This window comes from Elephas maximus, chromosome 1, assembly GCF_024166365.1.
Source record: "Elephas maximus indicus isolate mEleMax1 chromosome 1, mEleMax1 primary haplotype, whole genome shotgun sequence".
Taxonomy (NCBI): domain Eukaryota; kingdom Metazoa; phylum Chordata; class Mammalia; order Proboscidea; family Elephantidae; genus Elephas; species Elephas maximus.
The window spans coordinates 45,513,153-45,540,267 of record NC_064819.1 but is presented as its reverse complement, the minus strand read 5'-3'; the positions used below and the strand labels follow the sequence as shown (position 1 = coordinate 45,540,267).

Below are 27,115 nucleotides of genomic sequence, written 5' to 3'. Positions count from 1 at the left end.
AACCTGGAATCTCAACATGCATGTGCAGTATTCTAGTTTCCAACTTTGACTCAAATTTTAAAGCTCCAATGCAAAGAAAACAAAATGCATCTACTGGACCTCTGCATTTATAACTCCCTTTCTTCCCATACCAACATAACCAACACTCTATAAAAATCCCCCTTTTAAACTATCTGGTCCCCATTCCCAGATGCCTCATCCCCAGATTCTCTCTTTTTGTCTTGCTTCTCTTCTTAGATGGAAGACCGTTTGTCTGCCAAACGCTTGATTCAGTTTTTCCTAAGATTTTTAATTATTTTCCTTGGCCTAAACCATTGCAGTCTTTGGATAGGAGATGTTCTACCTCTGTGTTTGACCTAGACATTCAGATAACACACTCCATGTTGGGTCTGGCATCCCTACAACGGCTTGTATAAAGAGAAATTCAGAGCTAGGGTGTGTGTGTGTGTGTCTAATTAGTAACGTTGTTGTTCTTAGTTGTCATTTCGTCGGCTCTGACTCAGAGTAGATTCCAAGTACGACAGAATGAAACATCGCCCGGTCCTATGCCATGTTCACTATCACTTATATGCTCAAGTTCATTGTTGCGGCCGCTGTGTATTTTGTGTGCCTTCCAACCTAGGGGGCTCATCTTCCAGCACTACATCAGACAATATTCTGTTATGACCCAAAGGGCTTTCATCGGCTAGTTTGTAGAAGTACATCACCAGGCCTTTCTTCCTAGTCTGTCTTAGTCTGGACACTCCACTGAAACTTGTCCCTCATGGATGATCCTGCTGGTATTTGAAATACTGGTGGCGTAGCTTCCAGGATCATAGCAACAGGTAAACTACCACAGTACCACAAACTAACAGATGAGTGATAGTAATTAGTAACAAGAACCCTGAATTTAAAGAAAGAGGTTTGCCCCAACACACAGGTTCAACATGAATAGCATAGAGCATTGAGGGCTAGAAGAGGATCATGACTATATCCTTAGCCACACTGGTTAAACATGACTAGCAAAGGTTCTCAACCTGCCTGCACACCACAGTTACTTGTAAAGGAAGTCTTTCACAAGTCACCATGAGTGAGAATCAACTCCACACGCAATTGGTTTGGTTCTTTTTTTTGTTGGTAATATTTGGGCACCACCCTAGGGATTCTGATGCAATTTGTATTATGTACTTTGCCATCAGTGCTTTCTGTAAACGCCCCAGTAATCCTAAACTTCAACCAAGGCTACAATCCCTGAATGAGGGAAAGTCAACCAGGTGTATGGCTAAGAAAGGAGGCTTTAAAGTCAGAATTACCTGAACTTCAATTCAGGCTTTGTCACTCAACAGCTACGTGGCCTGGTCAATAGGTCTAGGGTCTTTAAGGCTCACTCAATCCTGTACAATACAGCGAAGAATGCCTACTTCACAAGACTGTTGGGACAGTTAAATAAACACTGTTTGTAAAGGGCTTAGCAAGGATCTAATAAATGATGGCTATTATCATCATCAGCTGGCATGGGGAAGGATTTGGTGATCATTCATTATTTAACAATATTTTAAATAATCTTGTAATTGAAACATATTTTAAGCATCCATGTTAAAATTCTACATTTGTCATTCATAAGTATATATGTATACCTAAATTAACTTAGAAACATATGTACTCATTTTTATTGTTTCACCAAATCATTTTGATGATGACGTAGAGATTACAGTTGAAAAGGCCCTTTGAGTATTTTGTCCTGCAGATCCCTGGGTAGACTAGGCCCTTTCCATCCAGAAATACAAAGGGCTATTATGTATATGATAAAATATTTAGCTATTCCAGCAATCTGGCCAATTCAAATTAAAATAACAATGAAATGCCTTTGTGGCCTAGAAGATTACAGAGTTTTTTTTTTTTTTAACACCCAGTGTTAACAACAGTACAAAGAAAATTTTAATTTTGTGCATTGATAGGATAGTAAACTGGTATACAATTTTTAGAGAAAAAATTGGTAATGTGTATCAAAAGACTTAAAAATATGTTCCATATTTTTTTGCAAACAGCATGCCCACACATACAGTGCACACAGTGAACCTAAGAAAATAATGCACTGGGGGTTATTCAGTTGGCAAAAACTAAGTGCAACATTTGCGTTATTTGCATGAAACTACGGTATATCCTTTATTTCAACAAATTCTACCTCTAGGACTTAATTCTAAAGTAAAAATCAGAGATACATGAAGTTTTATGTACCATCATTTTTATTACAGTGCTACGTATAACAGCTCAAATGTTGGGGAAAAACTTTAAATCGTCAACTAAAAAATAAATAAATCATGGTATATCCATATAATACAATAACTCACAGTCACTAAAAAACATGCTTTCAAAGAGTATTCAATGACACCAAAAAATTAAGTAAAAAATATACATGCACATAGAAAAAAACTTAAGGAAAAATCCAAAATGCAAGAGAGATTATCTTTGAGTGTTGAGATTGTGAGATTTCAATATTTTTGCAATTTTTCTATAATAAAACCGCATTGTTTTTAAAAGCACAAATGTTATAAAAAATTTTAATATTATATTGCCAAAACAAAGAAAAATAGAAAACTGCCTTGAAAGAATTCTGTTTAGTAAAGTTTACTTGTGTCTCTACATCAACACAAGTAACTTCTATTACTAATATTTTGGGATAATGAGAGGATCTGTTGCCAACAACTCTGAATTGGTTAGAAAAACAAAGTCTCCCAACAAAAGCATTTTCCCTAGGACAAGAGAAACAGGTGTGAGGATCTGGGGAGGTACAGTAATAAGTTGAATTAGGGATGAGCAGTTGAGGTACTCACAGGATACTGAAGTAAGGATGCCCAGTGGCAGCAGAATATAAGGAATTAAAGCTCAAGAGAAAGGTTGAGGCTGAAATACGGCTCTGGGAGTTGTGTGGGCATAAAGATAAAGGCAAAGGGAGTGATCAGTTTGCTTAAATACATAGCAGTGACAGTGAGGTATTTTTTAATCTCCTCAAATCTCTCTATAAAAGTAATAAAAGAAACTAGGAAGAGGAGGAGCCAACATGTACTATAGACAGAAGGACAAAGCTGTCCCTCCACAGCAAAGAGCAGAAAAACTAAGTAAAAGAGAGACAAATGTCAATCCTGTAACCCTAAGCATCAAATGAAGGGATAAAGAACTCAACCAAGCACTGAATGCAATAAGAAACTGATGGAGAACAGACAGCAAGGAATGCTATGGAGAGTAGGTTCTCTATCAGCTAACCCAGCACAGATTTGTCATACTGCACCCCTCAGCCACCAAGAATGCAGGCAAGGAGTATAGGAAGGCAGCTTCACAGAGTTCCCAGCAGGAGATAGAGCACCTGGTAACCAGCAACCCATGCTTTCCCACCCGCCAAACTTCTTTCCCCTGCTCGGCATTCACTGCTTTCTGGAAGGCTCCCTCGGCACTTTTTTTTTTTTTTTTGGCTTCTGTTTCTCTCTCCTATTTCTCTTCTTTCTCACAACCACTTGGCTCCACACAACACATTCTCCCTACTCTTTCCTGCCTATCTGCACTGTGCACTGTGCACCGCACCTCTGAGCAGGGAACCTGCCCTGCACCGCCCAGCCCCATGCTGTCAGACCCAGTATTTGCCAAGAACAACCCATCCCATCCCCTCCCCCTCCACTGGACCTGCCCTGTTGCACCATACCTGAGTGACTGGCCCTGCCCGTTGGACAAGGTAGTGAGAAGTATCATGCCCACAGACAAGCAAACAACAAAGAACGTCCAGCCTGCCTGCTCAGACATAACCAAATAAAACAAAAAAGCAGGATGAAACAAATGAATCTACAATCAATAAATGAAGAAAATAATTACTGAATGTCCTGAAGACGGCAGACAATATTAAAACATATTTTAAAAAAACAGGACAGGATGGTTCCAGTAGGTGTTCAAAATGAAACACCAAATGACCTTCCAGTAGAAGAAAATGCACAGGAACTTACCTGATAAGGAATTCAAATCTCTAATATTCACGGCTATTCAAGAGATGAAGAAAAACAGCAGAAAAAATAAACCAAAACCATGGAAAAGACAGACAAAGCGATGGAAGAATTCAGGAAAATAATACAGGAACAAAATGTTGAAATAGACTCAAAACTAGAAATCATACAAAAACACCAATTAGATATTCAAAATATAAACAAGATTTCAGAAATGGACAGTGTCATAGAAGGTTTGAGCAGGTCTGAAACAACAAAAGACACGATCAACGAAATTGAAGACAAATATTTTGATACCACATTGAGGAAAAATCAGAGAAAATAAAGAAGCAAAACAAAGAAACTCTGAGAACAATATGGCATGCGATCAAAAGAAAAATTTGCAAGTGATCAAAGTTCAACAACAGGGGGAGAAAATGGAAAATACAGACAGGATCATTGAAGAACTGCTAATAGAAACCTTCCCTAATGTCATGAAAGATGAAAAGCTGACCATCAAAGCTGAATGAACACCACATACGATAGAAGCCAAAAGAAACTAACCAAGGCATATTATAATCACACTCGCTAAAACCAAAGGCAAAGAAAGAATCCTGAGAGCACATGAGAAAAAGAAAAAGACACATACAGAGGGTAAACAAGATTAAACTCTGATTACTCGGCAGAAACCATGCAGGCACGAAGGCAATGGGATGACATACATAAAACCTTGAAAGAAAAAAATTGCCAACCAAGAATAATACATCCTGCAAAACTCTCACTCAGATATCATGGTGAAATTAGGACAGTTCCAGATAAACAGAAATTAAGGGAATATTAAAAAAAAACAAACCAACTTGCAAGAATTAAAAAGGCAGTCCCTTGATTAGAGAATCAACAACATCAGACGAGAGCCTGAATTTAGGACACAAGACCACATCAGCCAGATACCAAGCTGCATAATGAACTTTCGAGGATTAAAAAAAAAACTAAAAGATTTATAATAGGGAACCAGAGAGGTTTATCTGTAAATGAAAACAATGTCAGAACAATAAAAGAGGGAATAAATGGTGTAGGTATAGAACTTTCCAATGGAGAGGTAGTCAAGGTGATACCAAGCAATAAGAGACTGGTTCAACAACTGGACTAAACCAAGAGCAAAGAAGTTTCCTGAATACAACCAAACGTTTTGAAGGCCAGAGTAGCAGGGATGGGGGTGGGTTGGGGACCATGGTTTCAGGGGACGTCTAGGTCAATTGGCATAACAAAAAGTATTAAGAAAATGTTAAGAATCCCTGATGGAGCAGGAGAACAGTGGGATGCAGACTTCAAATTCTAGTAAAAAGACCAGATTTAATGGTCTGGCTGAGACTAGAGGGACCGTGGAGGTCATGGTCCCTGGGCCCTTTGTTAGCCCAAGACTGTAACTGCTCCCAAAGCCAACTCTTCAGACAGGCATTGGACTGGAGGATAAGACATAAAATTATACTGGTGAGAAGTGAGCTTCTTGGCTCAAGTAGGCACATAAGATTAAGTGGGCAGCTCCTGTGTGGAGGTGAGATGAGAAACAAAGGAGGGGGGGACAGGAGCTGGTTGAATGGACATGAGGAATACAGGGTGGAGAGGAGGGGTGTGCTGTCTCATTACAGGGAGAGTAGCTAGGAGTACATAGTGAGGTGTGTACAAGTTTTTTTTTATGAGAGACTGATTTGATTTGTAAACTTTCACTTAAAGCCCAATTTAAAAAAAAAGAGGTGGGGCCGAGGTGGTGGAGTAGTCGGACGCTTCTGGTGATCCCTCTGACAACAAAGATCTGAAAAAAAAAGTGAAACGATTATATTTATGCCCAGTAAGGAGACCTGAACATGAAAGGCAAAGTTACAAAACAGGCTGAGCAGTAGGGGCAGGCAGAGAGGGTTCAGAAGCACAGAAGAGTTGCTCGTCCTGAATCGCTGGGAACCCTCAAGCAACATTCCTGAGAGCAACTGCTGTGGGCTGGTACCAGCGTTCAGCCACAGTTTCCTCAGGGAGAAACAGCCAGCCGCACACCTTACTCACATCTACGGAACCAAAGAAGAACAGCATTCTTGGCAAAAGCTAAGTACTTGCATATATTTTATCGTGCCCCCCAACCCCCAAGCCACCTTCAGTGGCTGCTGATTTCCCTGGGCCTAAGATAGGTCCTGCTGAGCACTCTGAGCCATTCTCCCAGCCTTGGAGAAGGAATAAATTCACAACTAGGGGAAAAGATCATCTGCCAGCTCCACTAACCTGTTGAGCTCAGGACAGAATTGGCTCCTGTCCAGATATAACTGGTCCGTGGACTCTGAATACCCTTCCCCCCTGCGTGGACCTCTGTGGGCCTATTTCAGGAGAACAGGCCCTTGTTGGCAGACTGCAACTGTTTCAGCTGTGCGGTGGAGAGGCGGGTGTTTGATGTTTCACACCTCTGCTTATTAAACAGGGTCCTCACCTACCCATACCAGGGCCCTAAGAACTGATGGCTCCACTCACGTCACCCAGCCACCTGCTACAGGGGTCCGAGGATAACTGGTACCACCCAGTCCATACAAAAAAAGAACTGGGTACCCATGGTCTGTCTGCAGAACCCACCCACCTGTGCGCTCTAGGGAACAGGGATGCACTTTCCTTACAGACACACGGGGGACGGTTGTCATCCCCGTGCCTTGTTCAGAGCGTGACCCCCTGCTGCAACCAGATACCAGTACCTAAACCAATCACCCACACCCCTCTAAGACTGTAGGACAGAGCCTGTACCACACACTTGATGACCAACTACCTGGACACCTGAGCTGAATTCATACAAGAAAAGTCAGTAGACTCCTAGGCTCATATAACTGATAACAGCTCTAGCCATCTGGTGACAGGACTTTAGAGCTTCAAAAGTGAAAATGATCAAGCTAGCTAACTCAAGCAACCTATTTTGGCGTATCAAAACAAAACAAAGCAAGAAGCTAGGATACAGTAACCAAACATAAAATAAACTAATACAAGAACTTACAGATAGCTTGGAGACAACACTCAATATCGAATTACATAAAGCAGACTATGATTGCTTCAACAAGCTCTCAAAACAAAGAGCGAAGGGATCTTCTGGATGAAGGTGCCTTCCTGGAATTACCAGACGCACAATACAAAAGATTAATGTACAGAACTCTTCAAGACATCAAGAACAAGACAAGGAAAGAGTCCAGGCAAAACACAGAACAAGTCAAGGAACACAAAGATAAAACACTTGAGGAAATTAAAAAGTTATTTAAGAACATAATGAAAAATTTAATAAGATGGAAGAATCCATACAGAGACAGCAATCAGGAATTGAGAATGTTAATAATAAAAGTACAGAATTAGACAACACAATAGAAACACAGAGGAGCAGAGTTGAGCAAGTGGAAGGCAGAATTGGTGAGCCTGAAGATAAAGCACTTGGAACCAATATATTTGAGGAAAAATCTGATAAAAGACTTTACAAAAAATGAAAAAACCTAAGAATCATGTGGGACTCTATCATGAGAAATAGCCTATGAGCGATTGGAGTACCGGAACAGGGAGGGATAACAGAAAATACAGAGAGAACTGTTGAAGAGTTGTTGGCAGAAAACTTCCCTGATAGTGTGAAAGATGAGAAGATATATATCCACGATGCTCATCGAACTCCACATAACCAAAAAAAAAAACCAAACCCAATGCCATCAAGTCAATTACGACTCATAGTGACCGTATAGGAGAGAGAAGAACTGCCCCATAGAGTTTCCAAGGAGTGCCTGGCAGATTTCAAGTGCCAAACCATTGGTTAGCAGCGGTAGCACTTAACCACTACGCCACCAGGGTTTCTCAAACTCCACATAAGGTAGATCAAAAAGAAAGTCAACAAGACATAAACAAACTTCCCAAAACCAAAGATAAAGAGAGAATTTTAAGAGCAGCTAGGAATAAGCGAAAAGACACCTACAAAGAAGAGAGTCAATAAGAATTAGCTCAGACTACTCGGCAGAAACCACGCAGGCAAGAAGGCAATGGGATGGCTTATATAAAGCACTGAAGGAAAAATATTGCCAGCCAAGAATCACATATCCAGCAAAACTGTCTCTTAAATTTGAAGGTGAAATTAGGGCACTCCCAGATAAACAGAAGTTTAGAGAATTTGTAAAAAATAAACCAAAACTACAAGAAATACAAAAGGCAGTTATCTGGTTAGAAAATTAATAACATCAAATACAAACCCAAAACTAGAACACTGGGCAGAGCAATCAGAAGTCAACGCAGATAGGGAAATCACAAAAATAAACCAAGATAAAAAAACACTCAAAACAGGGAAACAGCAATGTCATTATGTAAAAGAATACACCATCAAAACAATAAAGAAGGACTAAGAATGTCATAGAGTCTCATATGGAGAGGAACACAAGGCAATACGAAGAAATAAAAGTTAGGTTTAAACTTAGAAACATAGGTGTAAATATGAAGGTAACCACAAAGGAGACTAACAATCCTACTCATCAAAATAAAATATGAGAAAAAAATACAGGCTCAGCAGAAACAAAAACAACAACAACGAATAAGAGGAAAGGACAATATATAAAGTACTCAGGACAAAAAATTACGTGGGAAAAAAAAACTGTCAACAACACACAAAAAAAAAGACATCAAAATGACAGCACTAAACTCATGCCTATCCATAATTAAGCTGAATGTAAATGCACCAATAAAGAGATGGAGAGTGGCGGAATTGATTTAAAAAAAAAAAAACCACAATTCATATACATGCTACCTACGAGATACACACCTTAGACTTACAGACACAAACAAACTAAAACTCAAAGGATGGAAAAAAATATATCAAGCCAACAACAATCAAAATAGAGCAGGGGTGGCAATATTAATTTCTGACAAAATAGACTTTAAAGTTAAAACCACAACAAAGGATAAAGAAGGACACTATACAATGATTAAAGGGACAATATACCAAGAGGATATAAGCATACTAAATATTTATGCTCCCCATGACAGGGCTGCAGGATGCATAAAACAAACTCTAACAGCACTGAAAAGTGAGATAGACAGCTCCACAATTATAGAAGGAGACTTCAACACACCACTTTCGGTGAAGGACAGAATATCCAGAAAGAAGCACAATGAAGACACAGAAGACCTAAATGTCACAATCAACCAACTTGACCTCATAGACATACTCAGAACACTCCACCCAACAGCAGCCAAGTATACGTTCTTTTCCAGCACACATGGAACATTCTCTAGAATAGACCACATATTTGGTCATAAAGCCAACCTTAACAGAATCGAAAACATCGAAATATTACAAAGCATTTTCTCTGACCGTAAGGCCATAAAAGTAGAAGTCAATAACAGAAAAAGCAGGGAAAAGAAATCAAACACTTGGAAACTGAACAATACCCTGATCAGAAATGACTGGGCTATAGAAGACATGAAGGATGGAATAAAGAAATTCATACAATCCAATGAGAATGAAATGACTGCCTATTAGAACCTTTCAGACACAGCTAAAGCAGTGCTCAGAGGTCAATTCATATCAATAAAGGCACATATACAAAAAGAAAGGGCCAAAATCAAAGAATTATGCCTACAGCTTGAACAAATAGAGAGCAACAAAAGAAACCCTCAGGCACCAGAAGAAAGCAAATAATAAAAATTAGAGCAGAATTAAATGAGAGAGAGAGAGAACAGAAAAACAATTGAAAGAGTTAACAAGACCAAAAGCTTGTTCTTTGAAAAAATTAACAACATTGATAAACTATTGGCCAAACTGACAAAAGAAAAACAGGACAGGAAGCAAATAACCCAAATAAGAAATGAGATGGGCAATTTCATAACAGACCCAGCTGAAATTAAAAGAATCATATCAGATTATTATGAAAAATTGAACTCTAACAAATTTGAAAGCCTAGAAGAAATGGACGGATTTCTAGAAACACACTACCTGCCAAAACTAACACAAAGCAAACTAGAACAACTAAACAAACCCATAACAAAACAAGAGATTGAAAAGGAAATTTAAAAAACTCCCAACAACAACAACAAAAAAGCCCTGGCCCGGACAGCTTTACTGAAGAGTTCTACCAAACTTTCAGAGAAGAGTTAAGACCACTACTACTAAAGGTATTTCAGAGCATAGAAAAGGATGAAATACTCCCAGCATATCCTTGATACCAAAACCAGGTAAAGACACCAAAAAAAAAAAAAAAGAAAGAAAGAAAATTACACACCTATATCCCTCATGAACTTAGATGCAAAAATCCTCAACAAAATTCTAGCCAATAGAATTCAACAACATATCAAAAAAAAAAAATAATAATAATTCACCATGACCAAGTGGAATTCATACCACGTATGCAGAGATGGTTCAACATTAGAAAAACAATTAGTGGATTCCATCATATAAATAAAACAAAAGAGAAGAACTACATGATCTTATCAATTGATACAGAAAAGGCATTTGACAAAGTTCAATACCCATTCATTAGAAAAACTCAGCAAAATAGGAATAGAAGGAAAATTCCTCAACATAATAAAGGACATTTATACAAACCCAATGGACAACATCATCCTAAATGGAGAGAGAGTGAAACCATTCCCCTTGAGATCAGGAACCAGACATGGATGCCCTTTTCACCACTCTTATTCAACATTGTACTAGAGGTCCTAGCCAGAGCCACTAGGCTAGATAAAGAAATAAAGGGCATCCAAACTGGTAAGGAAGAAGTAAAAGTATCTTTATTTGCAGATGACATGATCTTACACACAGAAAAACCTAAAGAATCCTCAAGAAAACTACTGAAACTAATAGTTCAGCAGAGTATCAGGATACAAGATAAACATGCAAAAATCAGTTGGATTCCTCTACACCAACAAAAAGAAAATTGAAGAGGAAATCACCAAATCAATACCATTTACAGCAGCCCCCAAGAAGAGAAAATACTTAGGAATAAATCTTACCGGAGATATAAAAGACCTATACAAAGAAAACTACAAGACAGTACTGCAAGAAACCAACAGAGACCTACATAAGTAGAAAAACATACCTTGCTCATGAATAGGAAGACTTAACATCGTAAAACTGTCTACTCCAACAAAAGCCATCTATGGATACGATGCAATTCTAATCCAAATTCCAATGACGTTTTCTAACGAGATGGAGAAACAAATCACCAACTTCATAAGGAAGGGAAAGAGGCCCCATATAAGTAAAGCAATACTGAAAAAGAAGAACAAAGTGGGAGGCCTCACTCTACCTGGTTTTAGAACCTATTATGCCACCACAGAAGTTAAAACAGCCTGGAACTGGTACAACAACAGATACATAGACCAATGGAACAGAATTGAGAATCCAGGCATAAATCCATCCACATATGAGCAGCTGATATTTGACAAAGGCCCAAAGTCAGTTAAATGGGGAAAACAGAGTCTCTTTAACAAATGGTACTGGCATAGCATTCTACAAAAAAAATCAAACAAGATCCATACCTCACACCATGCACAAAAACTAACTCAAAATTGATCAAAGACCTAAATATAAAAATCTAAAACAATAAAGATCATGAAAGAAAAAATACGGACAATACCAGGAGCCCTAATACATGGCATAAACAGTATACAAAACATTACTAACAATGCACAAACACCAGAAGAGAAACTAGATAACTGGGAGCTCCTAAAAATCAAAACCTATGCTCATCTAAAGACTTCACCAAAAGAGTAAAAAGATTGTCTACAGACTGGGACAAAATTTTTAGCTATGACATTTCTGATCAGTTTCTGATCTCTGAAATCTACATGATACTGCAAAAACTCAACTACAAAAAGACAAATAACCCAATTGAAAAATGGGCAAAGAATATGAATAGACACTTCACTAAAGAAGACATTCAGGTAGCTAACAGATACATGAGAAAATGCTCACGGTCATTAGCCATTAGAGAAATGCAAATGAAAACTGCAATGAAATTCCATCTCACTCCAACAAGGCTGGCATTAATTCAAAATACACAAAATAATAAATGTTGGAGAGGTTATGGAGAGACTGGAACACTTATACACTACTGGTGGGAATGTAAAATGGTACCACCGCTTTGGAAATCAATTTGACACTTCCGTAAAAAACTAGAAATACAACTACAACATGATCCAGCAATCCCACTCCTTGGAACATATCCTAGAGAAATAAGAGCTTTACACAAACAGGTATATGAACGCCATGTTCACTGCGGCACTGTTTACAATAGCAAAAAAAGATGGAAGCAACCAAGGTGCACATCAATGGATGAATGGATAAATAAATTATGGTATATTCACACAATGGAATACTAAGCATTGATACAGAATGATGAATCTGTGAAACATTTCATACCACGGAGGAATCTCGGAGGCATAATGCCTCCCAGATTCCTGTGAAATTAGTCAGTTGCAAAAGGACAAATATTGTATGTGACCACTATTATAAGAACTCAAAAGGCAGTTTAAACAGAGAAGAAAATATTCTTTGATGGTTACGAGTGGGAGGGGGTATTCACTAATTAGATAGTAGATAAGAACTACTTTAGCTGACGAGAAAGACAACACACAATACCGGAGAGGTCAGCACAACTGGACTAAACCAAAAGCAAAGAAGTTCCCTGAATAAACTGAATGTGTCAAAGGCCAGCGTAGCAGGGGTGGGGGTTTGGGGACCATTATTTCAGGGGACATCTAAGTCAACTGGCATAATAAAATCTATTGAGAAAACATTCTGCATCCCACTTTGGTGAGTGGTGTCTGGGGTCTTAACCACTAGCAAGCAGCCACCTAAGATGCATCAATTGGTCTCAAACCACCTAGAGCAAAGGAGAATGAAGAACACCAAAGACACAAGGTCATTGTGAGCCCAAGAGACAGAAAGGGCCACATAAACCAGAGACTACATCAGTCTGAGACTGGACGAACTAGAAGGTACCTGGCTATAACTGATGACTGCCCTGACAGGGAACACAACAGAGAGAACCCCTGAGGGAGCAGGAGAGCAGTGGGATACAGACCTCAAATTCTCATAAAAAAGACCACACTTAATGGTGTGACTGAGACTAGAAGGACCCTGGGGGTCATGGTCCCCAGACCTTCTGTTAGCCCAAGACAGGAACCATTCCCAAAGCCGAGTTTTCAGACTGGGATTGGACTGGACTATGGGATAGAATATGATACTGGTGAAGAGTGACCTTCTTGGATCAAGTAGACACATGAGATGATGTGGGCAGCTCCTGTGTGGAGGGGAGATGAGAGGGCAGAGGGGGTCAGAAGCTGGCTGAAGGGTCATGAAAATAGAGAGTGGAGGGAAGGAGCATGCTGTCTCATTAGGGGGAGAGCAACTAGGTGTATATACCAAGGTATACATAAATTTTTGCATGAGAGACTGACTTGATTTGTAAGCTTTCATTTACAGCACAACAAAAATTAAAAAAAAAAAGTATATTGCTAACAGAAGCCAACCATCTTTTAGTAGAAGTTTTCTAAGGGAACTATAAAACCAAAACCAAACCTGATGCTGTCGAATTAATTCCGACGCATGGCAACCACATGTGTTTCAGAGTAGAACTGCTCCATAGGGTCTTGGCTGTAATCTACGGAAGGTGATCGCCAATCTTTCTTCCATGGTGCTGCTGGGTAGGTTCAAATTGCCAATCTTTAGGTTAGTAGTAGAGTACAAACTGTTTGCAGCACCCAGGGAACTAAAGGAACTATAAGTTGCACTTTCAGTATGACAGTAATACACGTCTCCAGCCCAAGTTTCAGAATTAAGACCTCATGACCTCGTCCCATAAACACACAGACACACCAATACTTCAAGATGCACAAATAAGTGTTTTTTCTCCTAATTTTACACACTCTAGGCCCCCCAGCAACAAAAAAAGAACCACTCCCTTTCAAGAAACATACTTTAGAGGAACACTTCTAGTATACCTGGGGGAAGGACTGAACACAGAAATGGAGGAAGCATTATCTCCATGCTATGTCCATATATGGATCATTCATGATGCTCAGGAAGGGAAACTATACAAAATATTTTACAAATTACATGTTTGTGGTCATTGATTTAATGACTTTTTCAAAAAGCGTCAACAAGCAGCTGTCTTGAATCTTTCAAATTTATTGTCTATTAAAAAACTAAATGTTGACAACTCAGTTACATTGATTAATGTGGTATTATGGTAAATAAAATATGACCTTTTCAACTCTTCAGACAGGTATCGGACTGGACAATGGGTTGGAGAGGGATGCCGGTGAGGGGTGAGCTTCTTGGATCACATGGACACTTGAGACAATGCTGGCATTTCCTCCCTGGAGGGGAGATGAGAGGGTAGAGGGTGTTAGAAGCTGGCAAAATGGACACGAAAACAGAGAGTGGAGGGAGGGGGCAAGCTGTCTCATTAGGGGGAGAGCAATTGGGAGTATGCAGCAAGGTATATATAAGTTTTTATGTGAGAGACTGACTTGATTTGTAAACTTTCACTTAAAGCACAATAAATTTTTTTTTAATGACCTTTTAAGAAAAAAAAAGTGAAAAAGAACTGGTTCAAACTTAGGAAGATATGGGTAAATTTCAAGGTAGCCACAAAGAAAGTTAACAAACCTACTAATCAAAATAAAGAAGAAAAACATAAACTCTCAGTAAACACAAAATCTACAAAAATGAAAGAAATGAGATAAAATCCATAAACAAAAGGAATTTGGCACAGGGAAGTAAGAGAAACAAAGAAAACATCAGCACCACACAAAAAAAAAAGCACTATAAAATGACAGCAATAAACTCACACCTATCAATAATTACACTGAATGTAAATCACCTAATGCATCCATAAAGAGAAATTGACAGAATGGATTAAAAAACAGGACCCATCAATATGCTGTCTACAAGAGATACACCTTAGAAACAAAGATGTAAACTTATTAAAAACAAAGGATGGAAAAAAAATATATCAAGAAAAGAGCCACCAAAAAAGAGCAAAAGTGGCAACAATAATCTCAGGAAAAATAGACTTTAAAACAAAATCCACCATAAAAGGCAGAGAAGGGCATTATATTAAAGGGACAATCTATCATGAAGACATTACCATAATAAATATCTACACACCTTTCTTAGTCATCTAGTGCTGCTATAATAGAAATACCACAAGTGGATGACTTTAAGAAAGAGAAGTTTATTCTCTCACAGTCCAGTAGGCTAGAAGTCTGAATTCAGGGAACCCGCTCCAAGGGAAGGCTCTCTCTGTTAGCTCCGGAAGAAGGTTCTTGTCCTCATATCTTCCTTTGCTCTAAGGGCATCTCAGCACAGGAAGCTCAGGTTCAAAGGATACACACTGCTCCTGGCACTGTTTTCTTAGTAGTATGAGGTTCCCGTTCTCTGCTTACTTCCCTTTCCTTTTATCTCTTGAGAGATAAAACGTGGTGCAGGTTACACCCTAGGTAAATTTCCTTTATAGTGCATCAGTGATGTGACCTGGTAAGAGTGTTACAACCCCACCCTAATCCCCTTTAACATAAAATTACAGACACAAAATGGAGGACAGCCACAGAATACTGGGAATCATGGTCAAACCAAGTTAATACACACATTTCTGAGGGGGACATAATTCAATACATGACAACACCCAATGACAGGGTTCCAAAATACAGAAAACAAACGCTGATGGCACTGAAAAGAGAAAATGACAGTTCCACAATAATAGTAGGAGACTTCAACCACTCTTGGTAAAGGACAGAACATCTAGAAAGACACTCAACAAAGATACAGAAGATCTAAAGGCTGCAATCAGCCAACCTGAACTCATAGACATACATAGAACACTCCACCCAACAGCTACAAGGCACACATTCTTTTCCAATGCACATAAAACGTTCTCCAGAAGACACCATATTTTAGGCCACAAAACAACCCTCAAGAAATCCAAAAACTGAGATAATACAAAGTATTTTCTCTGATCACAATGCCATCAAAGCAGAAATTAACAACAGGAAGAGCAAGGAAAAAAATCAGTTGCATGAAAACTGAATAACGCCCTGCTTACAACCCACTGGGTAATAGAAGATATCAAAGTTGGAATAAAATTTCCTGGAATCAAGTGACCATGAAAACACACCATACCAAAACTTCTGGGACACAGCACAGGCAGTGCTCAGAGGTCAATGTATAGCAATAGATGCACGCATCAAAAATGAAGAAAGGGACAAAATCAAAACATTAGCTACACGACTTGAACAAAGAGAACACCATAAGAAACCCAGAGCCACCAGAAGAATGAAATAATAAACATCAGAGCAGAAATAAGTGAAATATAGAAGAGAAAAACAATAAATAGAATCAACAAAACCAAAACTTGGTTCTTTGAAAGGATCAAAAAAACTACAACATTGGCCAAATTGACAAAAGAAAAACAGAAAATGATGCGAATAACCCAAATAAGAAATGATATGGGGGGGAGGCATTACAACAGACCCAAAAAATAAAAAGGATCAAAACAGAGTACTATGAAAACTATACTCTAACAAATTTGAAAACCTAAAGAAAATGGACAAATTTCTAGAAACACACTACCCTACCTAAACTAACAAAAAAAAAAAAAAATGATGGTGAAAATCTGAACAAACCCATAACAAGGGAAGAGATTGAAAACGTAATTAAAAAAAAAAGAAAAAAAAACTTCCAAAAAAAAAAGCCCTGGCCCAGATGGCTTTACAGGAGAATTCTACCAAACATTCACAGAAGAGCTTACACCAGTACTACTCAAACTATTTCAGCATGCAGAAAAAGAAAGTATACTTCTGAACTCATTCTATGAAGCCACCGTCACCCTGATACCAAAACCAAGCAAAGGCACCACAGAAAAAAGAAAATTACAGACCAATATGTCTCATGAATATAGATGGAAAAATTCTCAACAAAATTCTAACCAAGAGAATTCAGCATCATATCAAAAAAATAATACACCACAACCAAGTAGGACTCATACCAGGTACACAAGGATGGTTCAACATTAGAAAATAAATCAATGTAATCCACCACATAAATGAAATAAAATTAAACTATCACATGATTATCTCGATAGAGGCAGAAAAGGCATTCGACAAAGTCCAATACCCATTCCTGATAGAAACTCTCAATAAAATGGGTATAAAACAGAAATTCCTCAATATAATAAAGGGCATCTATGCAAAACCAACCCCCACGTGTCTCTCAGTTTGTCATACTGTGGGGGCTTGTGTGTTGCTGTGATGCTGGAAGCTATGCCACTGGTATTCAGATACCAGCAGGGTCACCCATGGAGGACAGGTTTCAGCTGAGCATCCAGACTAAGACAGGCTAGGAAGAAGGACCCGGCAGTCTACTTCTGAAAACCATTAGCCAGTGAAAACCCTATGAATAGCAGCAGAACATTGTCTGATATAGTGCTGGAAGATAAGCCCCCCAGGTTGGAAGGCACTCAAAAGATGACTGGGGAAGAGCTGCCTCCTCAAAGTAGAGTCGACCTTAATGACGTGGATGGAGTAAAGCTTTCGGGACCTTCATTTGCTGATGTGGCACGACTCAAAATGAGAAGAAACAGCTGCAAACATCTATTAATAATTGGAACCTAGAATGTACGAAGTATGAATCTAGGAAAATTGGAAATCGTCAAAAATGAAATGGAATGCATAAACATCGATATCCTAGGCATTAGTGAGCTGAAATGGACTAGTATTGGCCATTTTGAATTGGACAATCAGATAGTCTACTACGCTGGGAATGACAACTCGAAGAAGAACGGTGTTGTATTCATCATCAAAAAGAGCGCTTCAAGATCCATCCTGAAGTACAACACTGTCAGTGATAGGATAATATCCATACAACTACAAGGAAGACCAGTTAATACGACTATTATTCAAATTTATGCACCAACCACTAAGGCCAAAGGTGAAGAAATAGAAGATTTTTATCAGCTGCTACACTCTGAAATTGATCGCACATGCAATCAAGATGCATTGATAATTACTGGCGATTGGAATGCGAAAGTTGGAAACCAAGAAGAAGGATCAGTAGTTGGAAAATATGGCCTTGGTGATGGAAACAATGCTAGAGATCAAATGATGGAATTTTGCAAGACCAACAACTTCCTCATTGCAAATACCTTCTTTCACCAACATAAACAGCGACTATACACATGGACCTCGCCAGATGGAACACACAGAAATCAAACTGACTACATCTGTGGAAAGAGATGATGGAAGAGCTCAATATCTCAGTCAGGACAAGGCCAGGGGCCGACTGTGGAACAGACCATCAATTGCTCATATGCAAGTTCAAGCTGAAACTGAAGAAAATCAGAGCAAGTCCACGAGAGCCAAAACATGACCTTGACTATATCCCACCTTAGTTTAGAGACCATCTCAAGAATAGATTTGACATACTGAACACTAGTGACAACAGACCAGACGAGTTGTGGAATGATATCAAGGACATTATCCATGAAGAAAGGAAGAGGTCACTGAAAAGACAGGAAAGAAAGAAAAGACTAAGATGGATGTCAGAGGAGACTCTGAAACTTGTTTTCAAACGTTGAGCAGTTAAAGCAAAAGGAAGAATTGATGAAGTAAAAGAAGTGAACAGAAGATTTCAAAGAGCCTCTCGAGAAGACAAAGTAAAGTATTATAACGACGTGCAAAGAGCTGGAGATGGAAAAACAAAAGGGAAGAACACGCTCGGCGTTTCTCAAGCTGAAAGAACTCAAGAAAAAATTCAAGCCTTGAGCTGCAATAGTGAAGGATTCCACGGGGAAAATAGTAAACGATGCAGAAAGCATCAAAAGAAGATGGAAGGAATACACAGAGTCATTACACCAAAAAGAATTAGTTGATATTCAAACATTCGAGAGGTGGCATATGATCAGGAACCAATGGTACTGAAGGAAGAAGTCCAAGCTGTTCTGAAGGCAATGGCGAAAAACAAGGCTCCAGGAATTGATGAAATATCAATTGAGATGTTTCAACAAACAGATGCAACGCTGGAGGTGCTCACTCATCTATGCCGAGAAATACAGAAGACAGCTTCCTGGCCAACTGACTGGAAGAGATCCATATTTATGCCTATTCCCAAGAAAGGTGATCCAACCGAATGTGGAAATTATAGAACAATATCATTAAAATCACATGCAAGCAAAATTTTGCTGAAGATCATTCAAAAACGGCTCCAGCAGTATATCGACAGGGAACTGCCAGAAATTCAGGCCAGTTTTTTTTTTTTTTTCAGAAGAGGATGTGGAACCAGGGATATCGTTGCTGATGTCCGATGGATCCTGGCTGAAAGCAGAGAATATGAGAAGGATGTTTACCTGTGCTTTTTTGACTATGCAAAGGCATTCGACTGTGTGGATCATAACAAACTATGGGTAACACTGAGAAGAATGGGAATTCCAGAACAGTTAATTGTGCTCATGAGGAACCTTTACATAGATCAAGAGGCGGTTGTTCAGACAGAACAAGGGGATACTGATTGGTTTAAAGTCAGGAAAGGTGTGCGTCAGGGTTGTATTCTTTCACCATACCTATTTAATCTGTATGCTGAACAAATAATCCAAGAAGCTGGACTATATGAAGAAGAATGGGGCATCAGGATTGGAGGAAGACTCATTAACAACCTGCGTTATGCAGATGACACAACCTCCCTTGCTGAAAGTGAAGAGGACTTGAAGCACTTACTGATGAAGATCAAAGACCACAGACTTCAGTATGGATTACACCTCAACATAAAGAAAACAAAAATCCTCACAACTGGACCAATGAGCAACATCATGATAAACGGAGAAAAGACTGAAGTTGTCAAGGATTTCATTTTACTTGGATCCACAATCAACAGCCATGGAAGCAGCAGTCAAGAAATCAAAAGACGCATTGTATTGGGCAAATCTGCTGCAAAGGACCTCTTCAAAGCGTTGAAGAGCAAAGATGTCACCCTGAAGACTAAGGTGCTCCTGACCCAAGCCATGGTATTTTCAATTGCATCATATGCATGTGAAAGGTGGACAGTGAATAAGGAAGACCGAAGAAGAGTTGATGCCTCTGAATTGTGGTGCTGGCGAAGAATACTGAATATACCATGGACTGCCAAAAGAACAAACAAATTTGTCTTGGAAGAAGTGGGGCCAGAATGCTCCTCAGGGGCAAGGATGGCGAGACTGCGTCTTACATACTTTGGACATGTTGTTAGGAGGGATCAGTCTCTGGAGAAGGACATCATGCTTGGCAGAGTACAGGGTCCGCGGAAAAGGGGAAGACCCTCAACAAGGTGGACTGACACAGTGGCTGCAACAATGAGCTCAAGTATAACAACAATTTTAAGGATGGCGCAGGACCAGGCAGTGTTTCGTTCTGTTGTACATAGGGTCGCTATGAGTCGGAACCAACTCAACGGCACCTAAGAACAACAACAACATGCAAAACCAACAGCCAACACCATTCTTGATGGAGAGAGGCTGCAAACTTTCTCTTTGAGAACAGGAATATGACAGGGATGCCCTTTATCACCACTCCTATTTAACATTGTGCTGGAAGTCCTAGGTACAGCAATAAAGAAGAAAAAGAAATAAAATTTTTCTATACTGGTAAGGAAGAAATAAAACTGTTCTGATTTGCAAATGGTATGATATATACATAGAAAACCCAAAAGACTCCATGAGAAAACTACTGGAACTAATAGATTCAGCAGAGTAGCACAATATAAGATTAACATACAAAATCAGCAGGATTCCTATACACCAAAAAGAGAATGATGAAAAGCAAATCAGTAAAATAATACCATGTATAATACCCCTAAAAAAATAAAATACTTAGGAACAAAGCTAACCAAGAATGTAAAAGACCTATACAAAGAAAACTACAAATCACTACTGTAATAATCCAAAAAAAGGCCTACATAAATGGAAAAACATACCATGCTCGTGGTTAGGTAGACTCAACCTTGTGAAAATTTCAATTCTACCCAAAGCAATCTATGATACAATGCAATCCTGATCTACACACCAACAGCATTATTAAAGAGATGGAGAAACTAATCATTATATGGAAAGGGAAGAGGCCCGGATAAGTAAAGCACTACTGAAGAAGAAGAATAAAGTAGGAGACCTCACACTACCTGACCTGAGAATCTACTATACAGCTAAGGTAGTCAAAACAGCCTGATACTGGTACAATGACAAATACATTGACCAATGGAACAGAATTGAGAACCCAGATGTAAATTCATCCACCTAAGGTCACCTGATCTTGGACATGGGCCAAAAGTCCATCAAATGGGGAAAAGACAGGCATTTTAACAAATGGTACTCAGAAAACAGGATGTCCATCTGCAAAAAAATGAAACAGGATCCATATCTCACACCATACACCAAAACTAATTCAAAATGGATCAAAGACCTAAATATAAAACCAAAACCTATAAAGATTATAGAAGAAAAAATAGGATTAACGCTAGAGGCCCTAATACATGGCATTAACAGGATACACTGCATAACTAACAACACACAAACTCCAGAAGAAAAACTAGATAACTGGGATCTTCTAAAAATTAAAAACTTATGCTCATCAAAAGACTTCACCAAAAGAATAAAAAGAGAACCTACAGACTCGGAAAAAATTGGGGGCTATGACAAATCCAACAAAGGTCTAATCTCTAAAATCTACAGGAAAATCCAACACCTCGACAACAAAAAGACAAATAATCCAATTAAAAAATGGGCAAGTGATATGAACACACACTTCACCAAAGACATTCAAGAAGCAGCTAAGAGACACATGACGAAATGCTCGTGATCACTAGCCATTAGAGAAATGAAAATCAAAACCATGAGATACCATCTCACCCCAATGTCACTGGCATGAATCAAAAAAACAGAAAATAACAAATGTTGGAGAGGCTGCGGGGAGACTGGAACTCCTATGCACTGCTGGTGGAAATGCAAAATTGTACAACCATTTTAGAAACTGATATGGCCCTTCCTTAAAAAGCTAGAAAATAGAAATACCATAAAACCCATTGCCGTCGATTCAATTCCGACTCATAGCAACCCTGTAGGACAGAGTAGAACTGCCCCATAGAGTTTCCAAGGAGCACCTGGTGGATTTGAACTGCTGACCTTCTGGTTAGCAGCAGAAGCACTTAACCACTACGCCACCACGGTTTCCAGAAATACCATATGATCCAGCAATCCCACTTTTAGGAATATATCCTAGAGAAATATGGGCAGTCACATGAACAGACATATGTACACCCGTGTACACTGCAGCACTGTTCACAATAGCAAAAAGATGGAAACAGCCTAGATGCCCATTAACACATGAATGGATAAACAAACTATGGGACATACATACAATGGAATACTATGCAACAATAAAGAACAATGATGAAATGTGAAACATCGCACAACATGGGTGAACGTGGGGGGCATTATGCTGAGCGAAATAAGTCAATCATAAAAGGACAAATATTGTGTGAGACCACTACTATAAAATCTAATGAAAAGGTTTACACACAAAAAGAAACAGTCTTTGATGGTTACATGGGAGGGGAGGGTTAGGAATGGAAAAACACTAGATAGACAACAGGTAAGTGCTAACTTTGGTGAAGGGTAAGACAGTACACACTACTGGGGAAGCCAGAACAACTTGTACAAGGGAAGGTCATGAAAGCTCCACAGACACATCCCAACTCTCTGAGGAGCTGAATTACTGGCCTGAGGGCTGTGGGGACCATGGTCTCAGGTAACATCTAGCTCAATTGAAAAGAAAATGTTCTATGATCTACTTTGGTGAGTTACATCTGGGGTCTTAAAAGCTTATGAATGGCCATCTAAGGTACTCCACTGATCTTACCCCATTTGGAGCAAGGACGAGTGAAGAAAACCAAAGACACAAGGCAAAGATTAGTCCAAATGACAGACTACAAGTACTGTATCCTCCAGCAGACTGAGTCTAGCACAACTAGATGGTACTTAGCTACCTCCACTGACTGCTCTGACAGGGATCACAATAGAGGGTCCTGGACAGAGCTGGAAAAAAATGTAGAACAAAATTCTAACTCACAAAAAAAGACCAGATTTATTGGCCTGAGACTGGAGAAACCCAAGGGTGTGGCCCCTCAAACACCCTTTTAGCTCAGTAATGAAATCACTCCCGAGGTTCACCCTTCAGCCAAGGATTAGACAGGCCCATAAAACAAAACAAGACTAAGTGGGCACACCAGTACAGGAGCAAGGAGAAGGCAGGAGGCGACTAGGAAGCTGGTAATAGGGAACCCAAGGTCAAGAAGTGGAGAATGTTGACATGCCATGGGGTTGGCGACCAAAGTCACAAAACAATACGTGTACTAATTGTTTAATGAGAAGCTAGTTTGTTCTGTAAACTTTAATCTAAAATACAATAAAATAAATAAATAACAATAAAAAGAAACTAGGATAGCAAAACAACTGGCTCATGGACAAAAGCTACAAAATAACTCCCAGAAAAACACCCAGTGCCATCAAGTCAATTCCGACTCATAGTGACCCTACAGGACAGAGTAGAACTGCCCCATAGAGTTTCCAAGGAGTGCCTGGTGGATTCAAACTGCTAACCCTTTGGTTAGCAGCCATAGCACTTAGCCACTATGCCACCAGGGTTTCCACAAAATAACTAGGTGACAAGATTTCCAAATACAAGCAGATGCAAGCAAATTTCTACACTTGTACCATGGAAAGTTCAAGGATGCCATGGTGCAACGAATGGGCCTGAGAACTCCAAAAAAAGCCATCAATGGCTCACTTGAACAACTCAGCAAGCACTTAGAGAAGAGAAGGTAAAACTGAAGAGAGTTTGCATGCTCTAATAACAAATGAGTTCAGGGGGTAAGGAGGAAATTGTGAAGGGGCTGAAATGGTTTCTGAACTCTCAAAACAAAACAGCTGAAGCTCCCTTCCAGGTCATGTCCCACACTGAGGAAAAACTGAGGAAGAGAGAACCCAAATCAATCAGAACAAGGGAAAATAAAGTGCAGATAAGGATGGAGGAGGGGATAATCCATGTCATCAAGTTGATTTTGACTCATAAACCCACTGCCATCAAGTCGATTCTGACTCATAGCGACCCTATAGGACGGAACAGAACTGCCTCATAGGGTTTCCAAGGAGCAGCTGGTAGATTCAAACTGCCAACTTTTTGGTTAGCAGCCAAGCTTTTCTAACTCATTGGGTCCCTATAGGACAAGGTAAAACTGCCCCATAGGGTTTCCAAAACTGTGTTCCTTACAGAAGCAGACTGCCACAGCCACATCTTTCTCCTGTGGATTGGCTGGCAGGTTTGAACTGCTGACCTTTCACATAGCAGCTGGGTTTGAACTGCACCACCAGGGCTCCATGGGGAATAGAACCAGGAAATATTTTTGAACACTATGTATATTTTGAACACTACACAAAATTGGAAGAAAGAGTTCTGTGAAGTTAGAAAGGTTCTCCTGAATCTCACTTCATTCTAAAAGTTCAGGGAAACTAATTTCACAAAAAGATGATCAACAAAAAAATGACTAAGGTAGAATCCCAAACAACACGATAAAAAAGAGAGAGAGAAAGAAGCAGAATAAAACTCTCAGAATCTCAGAAAGGCAGATCTACAAGACACAAGAAAAGAATAACCTAATACTGCAAAATGAGCAAAAGGACACCAAAAAATGATAAAAACATATCAAGGGAAAATATATACCTGAAATAGAAAATCTCAGAAATATGGTGATAGAACTCAAAAAAGAATTAGAAATATAGAGGAAAAGCATTTGAGAAATGAAAGCTAAATGAGAAAGAACACAAAGGAAATAAACATAACAGATAACATCATAAAAGAAATTAAAAATTAAAGAGAAAATGGTTAAATTTTTTAAATGAAGAGAAAAATAACTTGGATTACACAGAAAGTGACAAATTTGGAAGACAGGAAAAGAAAATGCAATGAATAGGAATTCTGGAAGAAGAAAATCAAAGCAAGAACACAGAATAACAAAATTCAAGAAAACTCTCCTAAATTAAAGAGAGATTTGAAACTCCATGTTGATACAGCACCTCACATGCCTGGGAAAATTGACTTAGAATAATAAACTTCAAGATATATTCCAATAAAATTATTATTAGACTTGAAAGAAAAAGAGTAAATTATTCAGGCATTCTAGTTACAAAATGAAGTTACATGTAAGTCACCATTAGACTTCTTTTATGATTCCTTTTTTAAAAATTTGATTTTTTTTTTGTTGTTGTTAAGAATATACACAGCAGAGAAATGAGGGTGGAGCCAACGTGCCACTAGAGACAGACACCTCACCTTGTTCCTCTACAGCAAATACTTCAAAAACTAAGTAAAACACAAACATCAATCCTGAAACCCTAAGCGTCAAATGAAGGGATAAACTCAACCAAGCACCAAACAGAATAAGAAAATGACAGAGAACAGAGAACAAGGAGAGATACGAGTGGAGGTCCCCACCACCTAATGCAGCACAGTCTTCCCATCTTGGACCTCTCAGCTACCAAGAACGGTGGACAGGGAGTACGGGGAGGCAATTTCACGCAGCTCCCAGCAGGAGACAGAGCACTTGGTAACCAGGGATACCCACTTTCCCACCCTTCACCCTTCTTCCCACTGCAAGCCACTTTTCGGCAGCCAGAGAGAAGCTGGCTCCTTGTTGCTTGGATTAGCCCTGTTGTTGTTTTGGCTTCTTTTTGCTTCTTTCCTCTCTCTCACTTCCCTTCCTTTCTCCTGCCCAGCTGGTGCCATATGCCACTTCCACTCCTTCCTGAGGGGCAAGGCTGAGAGCTTGGCTGGAGATCCACTTCCCCCGTTGGCGCTGCCACACTGGTGGGCTCCCTTGGGGCATTTTTTTTTCTCAGTTTCTTGTCTCTCTCTACCGTCTTTTCCTTTCTCCTGACCACCTGGCTGCGCATGCCATCTCCACCGATTTTTGACAAGCTGTGCCATGCCATGTGGCTGGGAAGCACTGGCATAGCACTTCCCTATTTCAGTACCACCATGCTGGTAGGCTCCCTTGGGGCATTTCTTTTTCTTTTCTCAGTTTCTTGTCTCTCTCTACCTACCTTCCTTTCTTTTCTCCCAACCACCTGGCAGTGTGTGCTTTCTCTGCTGCTTTTTTAAATTTATTATTATTGTACTTTGAATGAAGGTCTACAAAGAAGAGTAGTTTCTCTTTAAACAATTAATATACATATTGTTTTGTGACATTGGTTGCCAACCCCACCACATGTCAACACCTTTCCCTTCTTGACCTTGAGTCCCCCATTACCAGCTTTCCATTTTTATTGAAGAGACTCTTCTCTCTTCCATCAAATGGACTTAACACCCTTGTGAAAAATCAGTTGACCATAGATGTGTGGTTTTATTTCTGGACTCTCTATTCTACTTCACTGGTCTTTGTGTTTATTAAGGTACTCTGATAGTGCAATTGGTTAAGTGCTCAGCTGCTAACTGAAAGGCCAGCAGTTCGAACTCACCAGTCTCTCTGTCATGAATTGAATTGTGTCCTCCCAAAAGTATGTGTCAGCTTGGTTGGGCCATGATTCCCAGTATTGTGTGGTTGTCCTCCATTTTGTGATTGTAATTTTATGTTGAGAGGATTAGGGTGGGACTGTAATGCCACCCTTACTCAGGTCACCTCCCTGATCCAGTGTAAAGGGAGTTTCCCTGGGGTGTGGCCTGCACCATCTTTTGTCTCTCAGGAGATAAAAGGGAAGCAAATAGGGAGTTGGGGACCTCATACCACCAAGAAAGCAGCACCAGGAGCAGAGTGCATCCTTTGGACACAGGGTCCATGTGCCTGAGAAGCTCCTCAACCAGAGGAAGATTGAGGACAAGGACCTTCCTCCAGAGAAGACAGAGAAAGCCTTCCCTTGGAGCCGATGCCCTGAATTTGGACTTGTAACCTACTTAAAAAAAGACTCTGAGAAAATAAATTTCTCTTTGTTAAAGCCAACCACTTGCGGTATTTCTGTTATGGCAGCACTAGATGACTAAGACACTCTCTGTGGGAGAAAAGACCTGGCCATCTGTTCCCGTAAGGATTACAGCCTAGGAAACCCAAC

The 27,115-nt window shown here is 39.5% G+C and overlaps 1 long non-coding RNA gene across 5 annotated transcripts in view; it reads right to left on the bottom strand.

Moving 5' to 3' along the window:
- Positions 1-27,115, bottom strand: part of LOC126071289 (uncharacterized) — a 195,115-nt gene that overhangs the window by 34,039 nt on the left and 133,961 nt on the right. Inside the window, exon 6 of one of the 5 annotated variants that reach the window (XR_007516342.1) lies at positions 14,202-14,315. The exons of 2 other annotated variants lie outside the window; for them this stretch is intronic. This is a non-coding gene — a long non-coding RNA (uncharacterized LOC126071289). Of the gene's footprint in view, positions 1-4,296; positions 5,761-14,112; positions 14,316-27,115 lie in introns of those variants that run through there. 2 more of the 5 variants (XR_007516345.1, XR_007516336.1) reach the window with 2 other exon arrangements.